The sequence below is a fragment of the Sorex fumeus genome, unplaced genomic scaffold (assembly GCF_029834395.1).
Source record: "Sorex fumeus unplaced genomic scaffold, SorFum_2.1 ptg000265l, whole genome shotgun sequence".
NCBI classification, from domain to species: Eukaryota; Metazoa; Chordata; class Mammalia; order Eulipotyphla; family Soricidae; genus Sorex; species Sorex fumeus.
The window spans coordinates 13,023,121-13,033,443 of record NW_026606322.1 but is presented as its reverse complement, the minus strand read 5'-3'; the positions used below and the strand labels follow the sequence as shown (position 1 = coordinate 13,033,443).

General features: G+C 41.7%; 1 pseudogene; it reads left to right on the top strand.

Moving 5' to 3' along the window:
• The first annotated feature begins 241 nt into the window (after nt 1–241).
• Nucleotides 242–3,006, top strand: LOC130018444 (60S ribosomal protein L9-like; annotated as a pseudogene).
• Nucleotides 3,007–10,323: the final 7,317 nt, after the last annotated feature.

The following is a 10,323-nucleotide window of genomic DNA, read 5'->3' as shown; positions in this document are numbered from 1 at the left end:
TTGATCCCTGAGCACAGAGCCAAGAGTAAGCCTGGATGTGCCTGCACTTAAAAAGAAAAAAATCTCTGTCTTTCTTGATTTTCAGGCATGTTCAAATACATGATGGCTGTTTTGTGATTACTCATGATCTGTTAAAGGATGAAGGGACAGGAAAGAAAAGAAAAACAAAAGCATCAGGACATTCTTTGAGAGCTAGTTCCTGGTTTTGCTTATCTTACCTTAAAAAAAAACAACCACTGATATGAATGAGGTGAGTTCCAGCTCTGTCTTCGGTGAGTCTTTGAGTCCATGGTGAGTTAGTGAAGCACAGAACTATTGCTACCAAGTCAGGGGTTTGATGGTGCTGACAGGAGCTGTGCTTTGTGCCATGTCTATGGAGCAAAGCCATGACCTTGTCATGAGGCAGACATCTTGAAAACATATCACACTGGTCGAAGAGAAGCATTACATACACTTGAAACTTCTTTACTACTGTAACGCAGAAAAACCTTCAGTAAAAATTTAAAACTGTAAAATTTCAGTTAAAATTTAAAATTGTAAAGCAGAATATTCAAGAGTATATAGACATTTTCTTGACATGCCATTGACTCAAAATATTTTTCCTTGCAGTTGGCGAACAACAATGCTTCCATTCTACAATCTAGAAACTTTCTAGATTGTAGATATTTTTATTGTTCTATGTTGTTGATATTTTAAATATCATTAACTATGATGTTTCATAAAAACTGAGTATATTAAAATAATTGTGACAAAAGTGGCCTTGAAATATACTAATAGATTCATCAGTGAAGAAGAAGAGGGAGCAAAGTATCTAAGTTCCATTTTATTATTCATTTCTTGCCCATAGAGATTTAGATAAACTTGTTTCTCTTTCCCTAATCATTGCCAAGAATGGAAGAGGATTTCCTCACAGAATTTTAATGCAGGAAGACACCCTAGAGAATGTCAAGCCTGAGGGTAGATTCACCAGAAGGAAAAAAAAAAACACTTTCTTTCAGACATTTAACAGAAATTTAGAACCAGCTCCCCCTCCTGAGGGAGACTCATAAAGGTCATTGATTCCCTCATTTGAAGCACAGAATTTCACACAAGACTTGAGGAGTCAGAAGGGCGAAAAAAAGAAGAGTCCGCTCCATCCAGGTAAGTTAAAAATATAAAACAAAGATCAGTTTTATTAAATTATTGATACAGAATAAAAAGATCTTTGAAAACAGTAGATAGCTGTGAGAGGTATGAGATACAAATTTTCTAACAATAGTGGTGATAACACTGAAAAGTGGCGTGGAATCCTTGCTATGTACCAGGTACTGCTCTGAATGCTTTCTATTCATCCATGATATTGTCTACACTTTATAGATGAGAATGCGGATAGATGAGGATGAACAAAAAGATAAAACCACTATACACTAGTGGTCTTTTAACACTACAGTGTATTGAGATGACACACTACATTGACACTAGTTCAGTGGTTCCATCCTGTTAGCCATAAAGTCTCAATAGAGAATTGAAAGGGTTTTCTCTCATTTTTTCTCTCCCTCCCTCCTCTCTCCCTCCCTCCCTCTCTTCCTTTTTCCTTCCTTCCTTCCTTCCTTCCTTCCTTCCTTCCTTCCTTCCTTCCTCAATTACTCTTTCTCAGAAGCCTCTATACTGTTCTCCCTAAAGGGTAAACCAAGTGACAGCCCTACAAAAAGAGAATTCAGTTTCTTTTCCTAGTTCTTGCTAACAAGTTCCCACCAACTCTTTAAATTTTGTTTTATAGATGCCATTCTCACTGGTGGGAAATGATACCTCATTCCCATTTTAGTTTGCGTTTACCTGATAAGTGATGAGGAACACTTGTCTCATGCCTATTGGCCATCCATATTTCCATCTTCTGGAAAGTGTCAAAATCACTGAAAAGATAAACAACATAATTAAAATTCTCAAGATGTAAACTGGTTGGTACATACAAGCAACTAAGACATACATATAGTTGTGCATGTCAATAGAACTTGAATTTCTTCAAGAAAGAAAGACCTAAGAAATAGCTATCAGCTCCTGCTGTTTCAAATCAGCCAGTTTTCCACTCTATTTTGATTACGGCTACTTGCTTGACTGATGATGGGCAGAAGATGAATTACAGACTCTGGTCTTCTCTGCAGGTCCTGTATGCCAGAGAAAGTGGCTGATTTATCCATCAGATTTGTCTACTAAATGAAATCATCCAGATAAACAGATGGCCTTGCCAGGGCGGTATTTCACAGCAACATGTGTTTGTTTAAATATCAGGGGCATAAACCTTTCACTCTGAGTCTAAAATTAAATTGTGGTTCTTGATTGTTATTTGGGTCTACTCAGGTGAGAGCATTCAATTATCAAATTTATTCCTTGGCTCAATAATTAAGTTCTACATAATTGTCTATATTCATTTGTAAAAGCAGCTTAGAAAGGTGAAGTTGTCCTTTGCCACATCTACTGGGAGAAGGAATTCTCAGCAACCAGACCATCAGCACTCCAAAACTGTTGATATCTTCTTCAAGGGGTGCAAGGTCATTGTGAAGCCCCCCGTCCCCTGGAGGCACTCGTGGAGGGACTTCAATCACGTGCACGTGATGCACAAGAAGAGTTGGTTGACAAATGGTGAGAGAATGGAAAGGCTCCAGTTTTCACCATCTGCAATCACAGGTAGAACATGATCGTGGAGGACACAGTGGATTTCTGTGACAGGATGAGATCTTTGTGTGCTCATTTCCCTACCAATGTGGCAATTCGGGAGAATGGGGTGATGGTTGAAACCCAAAATTTCTTGGGTGAAAACTCTTATCTGTAGGGCTCAGATGGGGTCAGGTTTTTCTTGTTCTGTATCTCAAACTCAGAAATATGAGTTAATTTTTAAAGTAAATGACGTTGAACTTGAATCAAATTCACCTGCTTTGATTCAGCAAGACACAACGGTTAAAAACAATAGAAGTTTTTGAATGAGATCTATTTTCTGTAAAAGGAAACGTACAGCAGGCTGACAAATGAGATCTAAGTTTTTCAGCTACAGAAACAACATGATATATAGGGTGATTCTTCTGACTTATTTGTAATAATTTTCTTTAAAAAAATAAGTGAAAGTTTCAGATTTGTGAGTGTGTGTTCCAGTGCATATGTATGTGTCTGTGTGTTTAAGTGCTGGCAAGGAAATTGTAATTGAATATCCAAATCCCACATTCTGATTTTTACAACTAAAGAGATTTATACATGGATTTGTGCCTTATCAGATAAAAAAATAATAATATGCTATTGCTCTCTGAACTTGAAGTTTCACAACTATGAAGCAGGCCTACGATGTGTGTTGAAAGTTTTGCGTTCAACTGAAAAAGCAAGCCTCCACTGTAAAATTACTGTTAATCTTTGTATCTTAAATAATTAAGAGGCAATAAGGCTGCATAAATAATGCACTGAAGCAATAGCACATCGGGTAGGGCGTTTGCCTTGCACGTGGCCGATCCGGGTTCGATTCCTCCGCCTCTCTCGGAGAGCCCAGCAAACTACCACGAGTATCTTGCCCAGATGGTAAAGCCTGGAAAACTCCCCATGACGTATTTGATATGCCAAAAACAGTACAACAAGTCTCACAATTTGTTGTAAACCATTACTAGTGCCCACTCGAGTAAATGGATGAACAACGGGAAACAGTGGTACAGTGCTACTTTGCATGCAGCCAGTCCAAATTTGATCTCTTGCACAATATATGGTCCCCTGACAATTTTCAGGAATGATTACTGAGCACAGAGCCAGGAGTAACCCTGAATACAGCCAGATGTGATGCCAAAACAAAACAACAACAAAAATTGAGAAGAGAGAGGGAAAGAGGCCATTTCTGTGTCATTCTTCCCTAAATGGTAGCGTGAAGTGGTAGCTATGATTAATAAGTGCCAAGTATTATGTAGGTAGGATGATGGAGGTGAAATAAGATGAATAAAGGAGTGGAGACAACCGCTGAACTAGAGCTGTTACGAACTGGATTCCACAGGACATCAAAAGGACACATGGCTGCCCACCTATGAGATGGTGGGAGTTCTTTGTCAAAACCCTGAATAAATGGTTTGAGGCGCTCTGTGTTCCTGGAGCAAGCAGACACCATTGGGCTACAGTAGCACACGACAGAGACAGATGGAGACGTTACTTGTGCCCACTCGAGCAAATCGATGATCAATAGGATGACAAGTGATACAAGTAATACAAGAACCATAATTGCAGTTTATTATAATAAACTTCATCTTCATTTTTTGTTCTTCCTACTACTACTAATAAGAATAAAAAATTATTTGCATTACTATTATGATTATTTACCATTATCATTATAATGGGCTGGAGCTATAGCACAGCGGGTAGGATATTTGCCTTTCACAGGGCCGACCTGGGTTTGATTCCTTCATCCCTCTCAGAGAGCCTGGCAAGTTACCGAGAGTATCCTGACCCCACGGCAGAGCCTGGCAAGCTCCCTGTGGCATATTCGATATGCCAAAAACAGTAACAACAAGTCTCACAATGGAGACATTACTGGTGCCTGCTGGAGCAAATCAATCAACAATGGGAGGACAGTGCTACAGTGCTATTATTATAATAATAAAAATATATTATGTATTCAATATGCCAAAACCAGTAACTACAACTGGTCTCATTCACCTGACCCTGAAGGCTTCACCGACATGGCAGCACTGAGAAGGATGAGAAAGGAGAGGCCGACAAAATCTCAAGGCCGACCTAGGCTGCCACAACGAAGGAAGACAAAAATGATTGTCTGTACTTTCAATGCACGTACGCTAGCATCAGATGCATCCATCGAGGACCTGATGGTACAAGCGCGAATGATCAAGTACGACATCAGTGGTCTGACCGAGACAAGAAGGCACGAATCTCACTATGCCGTTTTCGACACCGGAGAAGAATTGTTCCTCGGAACATGCGATAAAAGAGGTGTTGGAGGCGTCGGTGTCCTTGTCAACACAAACTTGGCCAAGAGCATTGATTCATTCGAATGCCTAACAACCCGAATCGGACGTTTACATTTGAATAGATGTGGCTCACTGCCTGCAGTTTCTATCTTCGTTGTCTACGCACCAACATCTCATTATGATGAAAGAGAAATCGAGAAGTTCTACATGGAGCTAGAGAAGTTCTATAAAGAAGACCACACCTTCTACAAGATCATTGTGGGTGATTTTAATGCCAAGATAGGACCGAGAAGATCAGCTGAAGAACTTCACATCGGGACCCATGGCCTAGAATGGAACGAACAGGGTGAGAGACTGTCTGAGTTCATCATGTCGACCAAGACCATTCATGGTAACTCACAGTTCCAGAAGGCAGAATCTAAACGATGGACATGGGAGTCTCCCGGTGGACGATTCCACAACGAAATAGACCACATCATATTCAATCGACGGTTTTGCCTGACTGACGTCGCTGTTGTCCCAAAATTTCGAACGGGATCGGACCACCGTCTCCTTCGTGCAAAATTCTACTTCACAGAGCGGGGAGAAAGGGCTGCAAAGTTCAAAAAGAGAACTCCCAGAATGACCACCAACTGGGAACTCTTTGGTACTATTGTGGCAACCTGGGAAGATGCCATTGTTGACAACATTGACGAGGAATACGATCGACTGGTTCAGCACCTCCATGAATGTGCGAGGAACGCCAAGAGAGAGATAGTCACAAAAAATCGCCTATCTTCGAAAACTCTTGAGCTAATTCGCCAGCGTGGTTTGGCGCATGCCTCAGGAAACCGCAAGCTAATGTCCGAGATCGCAAAGCAGTGCAGAGATGCGATCAAGGAAGACCTCAAAGAGAGAAGAGCAGAAGTACTGGTAGATGCGGCAGAAGCCGGGAAAAGTATTCGTAACGCCCGCCTCTCCTTCACCAACTATAAGACCAAGATGACTGCCCTCCGACGTCCTGATGGATCCATCACATCCTCCAGAACGGCAATGGAGAAGATTATCTATGACTTCTACTCAAATCTCTTCGATAGCCATGACCACTTGCCGACATACCAAATTCCACAGGATGGATATGTCGTTCCCAACGTTCTCCCTTCCGAAATCCGACACGCCATTTCGTCGGTAAAGAAACAAACAGCACCCGGCCCAGACAAGGTCAGACCTGAACACCTGAAGAACCTGCTGTCAGTACTCATCAATACACTGGCTCGGCTTTTCACTCGCTACCTGTCTGAATGCAAGGTTCCATCCCAATGGAAAACCAGCAGGACCGTACTACTGTTCAAGAAGGGAGACATCCATGACATTGGCAACTATCGCCCGATCTACCTATTGTCTGTCATCTACAAGTTGTTCACTCGAGTCATCCTAAATAGGATTGGCAGAACACTAGATGAAGGACAACCATGCGAGCAAGCAGGGTTCCGCAAAGGATTCAGCACCATCGACCATATCCACACAATAACCAAGCTCATTGAGGTTTCTCGGGAATTCAAGATGCCGCTCTGTTTAACATTCATTGATTTAAAGAAGGCCTTTGATTCTGTTGAGACGGAAGTGGTCATTGAAGCCCTAGCCAATCAGGGCATTCAAGCCCAATACATCAGGATCCTCCGTGAGCTGTATTGCGGATTCACTACCAGGATGTCACCATTCTACAAAGAAGTGATCGTTGATGTCAAGAGAGGGGTGCAGCAGGGTGATACCATTTCACCGAAACTCTTCAGTGCCACCCTCGAGAACATCATGCGACAACTGGAATGGGAAGGAATGGGAGTGAAGATAGATGGTCGGCAACTACACCACCTCCGCTTTGCTGATGACATTGTTTTAATAACACCAAACATCAGCCAAGTGGCACAAATGCTGGCCGACTTTGACCGTGAGTGTGGAAAGGTAGAACTACAGCTAAATCTCACGAAGACAATGTTTATGAGAAACAGCCTTGTTCTGACGCCCCATTCACTCTCAATGGAATGACCATTTCCGAATGCAACAGCTATGTGTACCTAGGTCGAGAGGTCAACATGACAAATGACCTGGCACCCGAGCTGCGCAGGAGGAAGAGAGCGGCTTGGAACACCTTCAAGAACGTCGAAGAAATAGCTAAGAGGACGAAGAACCTCCGGCTCCGGGCACATCTCTTTGATTCCACTGTTCTTCCTGCATTAACATATGCCTCAGAGACCTGGGCCCTACGCAAATAAGATGAGAACGCTATTCAGGTCTCCCAAAGAAGAATAGAAAGAGCTATGCTTGGAATATCACGTTTCACTCAAATGAGAGAAAGAATCCAGAGTTCTGACATCCGTCGATGGTCAAGGATCCGGGACACTGTCTCATTTGCCAAGGTGTCGAAAATCAGATGGGCTGGTCACGTAATGAGATTTAAAGACGACCGTTGGACTAGAGCTGTTACTGATTGGATTCCACGGGATGTCAAAAGACTGCGTGCCGCCCACCTACCAGATGGTCAGACTTCTTCGTCAAGATCATGAATGATCGGTTTGAGGCCCTTCATGTTCCCAGAGCGAACAGATGCCATTGGGCTACACTAGCACGCGACAGGGACAAATGGAGACGTTACTGGTGCCCGCTCGAGCAAATCGACGACTAACGGGAAGTTAAGTGATTTAAGTGATTATGGAGATTTTCTCTATTGTTTACTCTTCTGTTAAAATTTTTAATAATTTATTTTGTGATGCTGTTGCATTCGGAGATGGTGGTTACATTGAGAGCGAATGGGGCATCAGAAACGAGGCTGTTTCTCATAAACATTGTCTTAGTAAGATTCAGCTGTAGTCCTACCTTTCCACACTCACGGTCAAAGTCGGCCAGCATTTGTGCTGCTTGGCTGATGTTTGGTGTTATTAAAACAATGTCATCAGCAAAGTGGAGGTGGTGTAGTTGCCGACCATCTATCTTCACTCCCATTCCTTCCCATTCCAGTTGTCGCATGATGTTCTCGAGGGTGGCACTGAAGAGTTTCGGTGAAATGGTATCACCCTGCCAAACTCCTCTCTTGACATCAATGATTACTTCTTTGTAGAATGGTGAGATCCTGGTAGTGAATCCGCAATACAGCTCACGGAGGATGTATTGGGCTTGAATGCCCTGTTTGGCTAGGGCTTCAATGACCGCTTCCGTCTCAACAGAATCAAAGGCCTTCTTTAAATCAATGAACATTAGACAGCAGCATCTTGAACTCCTGAGAAACCTCAATGAGCTTGGTTGTCGTGTGGATATGGTCGATGGTGCTGAATCCTTTGCGGAACCCGGCTTGCTCGCATGGTTGTCCTTCATCTAGTGTTCTGCCACTCCTGTTCAGGATGACTCGAGTGAACATTTTGTAGATGACAGACAATAGGCAGATCGGGCGATAGTTGCCAATGTCATGGATGTCTCCCTTCTTGAACAGTAGTACGGTCCGAATGCAAGAGCTATGTGTACCTAGGTGGAGAAGTCAACATGACAAATGACCTGGCACCCGAGCTGCGCAGGAGGAAGAGAGCGGCTTGGAACGCCTTCAAAAACGTCGAAGAAATTGCTAAGAGGACGAAGAACTCTGTTCTTCCTGCATTAACATATGCCTCAGAGACCTGGGCCCTACGCAAACAGGATGAGAACGCTATTCATGTCTCCCAAAGAAGAATTGAAAGAACTTTGCTTGGAATATCACATTTGACTCAAATGAGAGAAAGAATCCGGAGTTCCGACATCTGTCGATGATCAAGAATCAGGGATGCTGTCTCGTTTGCCAAGGTGTCAAAAATCAGATGGGCTGGTCACGTAATGAGATTTAAAGACGACCGCTGGACTAGAGCTGTTACCGACTGGATTTCATGGGATGTCAAAAGACCGCATGGCCGCCCACCTACCAGATGGTCAGACTTCTTCATCAAGATCTTGAACGATCGGTTTGAGGCTCTTCATGTTCCTAGAGCGAACAGACGCCATTGGGCTACACTAGCACGCGACAGGGACAAATGGAGACGTTACTGGCGCCCGCTCGAGCAAATCGACGACTAAGGGGAAGTTAAGTGATTAAGTGTGATTTTGTGATGATAGTTGAATTACATGCAGTTAGCGGAAATAATACAGAGTGTTTTCTGAATATGATTCACCTAGTATCCCCTAAACTAAACTCTTGGAAAATTGTAGCATATATTCACAGATGAGAAGTTGATATTGACACAATTCATGAATCTTATTGACATTTTACCAATTTTAAAAATTCATTTGTGTGTATATTTGTGTATTCAGTTTCATACAATTTAACCATATGTATATATTCATATGCTAATTATCCCAGTCAAGATACCAAACAGTTCTAATAAAAGGATTCTTTATACCATCTTTGTAAAACCATGGCCAACTACATCCCTCTCCACTTTCCTTAATCATTCATGATCTAGACCTATTCTCCATATTCATACATTGGTTATTTCAAGAATAACCAATTCTATACAAATAGAATCTTATATACCCTTTGGATACAGTTATTTAACTCAACATAATTCTATCTTTCCAAGATGTCACAAATTGTTTAGAAGGTTGCTCCATTGAAGAACAAATGGTTAAAATATTATTTGTTTCCAGTTTGGGACTATTATGAACAATGGTGCTGTTAACATCTATGAAGAGTTTTAGTTGCATATGTTTTCACTTCTGTTGAATTAATGACTAACTGTAATGGTTAGATTTTATGTCAAGAACATTTTCATTTTTGCTTTTTGGGTCACACCCAGCGATAGACAGGGTTTAGTCCTGGCTTATGCACTCAGGAATTACTCCTGGTGGTGCTCAGGGGACCATATGGGATGCTAAGATTCGAACCCAGGTCGGCCGTGTGCGAGGCAAATGCTCTACACACTGTGCTATCGCTCCAGCCCCATGTCAAGAACATTTTTAAGAAAGTGTTCCACACACTTTTCCATGTGACTGCCCCATTTTGCATTCCCATCAGCATTTTATAACCTTTAAATATTTGGATATTTCTTACGTTGAAATGCGCTCGTTCAGTGTTGTTAAATTGGAAACTCTGAGTCTTAGAATTTCTTGTAGTATTTTCTAAAAGAGATTGGCACAAAAATTAGTAATCATAAAATAATCTCTTAATTTTTGTTGACTAGATAAGAAGTCATGTGAACTGATGAGATTGTCCAGTTCTTAAAAAAAAAAATGACAATTTTACTCAGAGAACTGATGTTACCAGACATAGGTACATTCTAGAACAACAACTGTTCCTAAGCAGCTGACTACAAATACAACAAATTGTGTGATTATTCTCATTTGTTCTCCAAATAATATTTATCCTTTCTCTTTGAACCATAAATACAAAAATATATCAAAT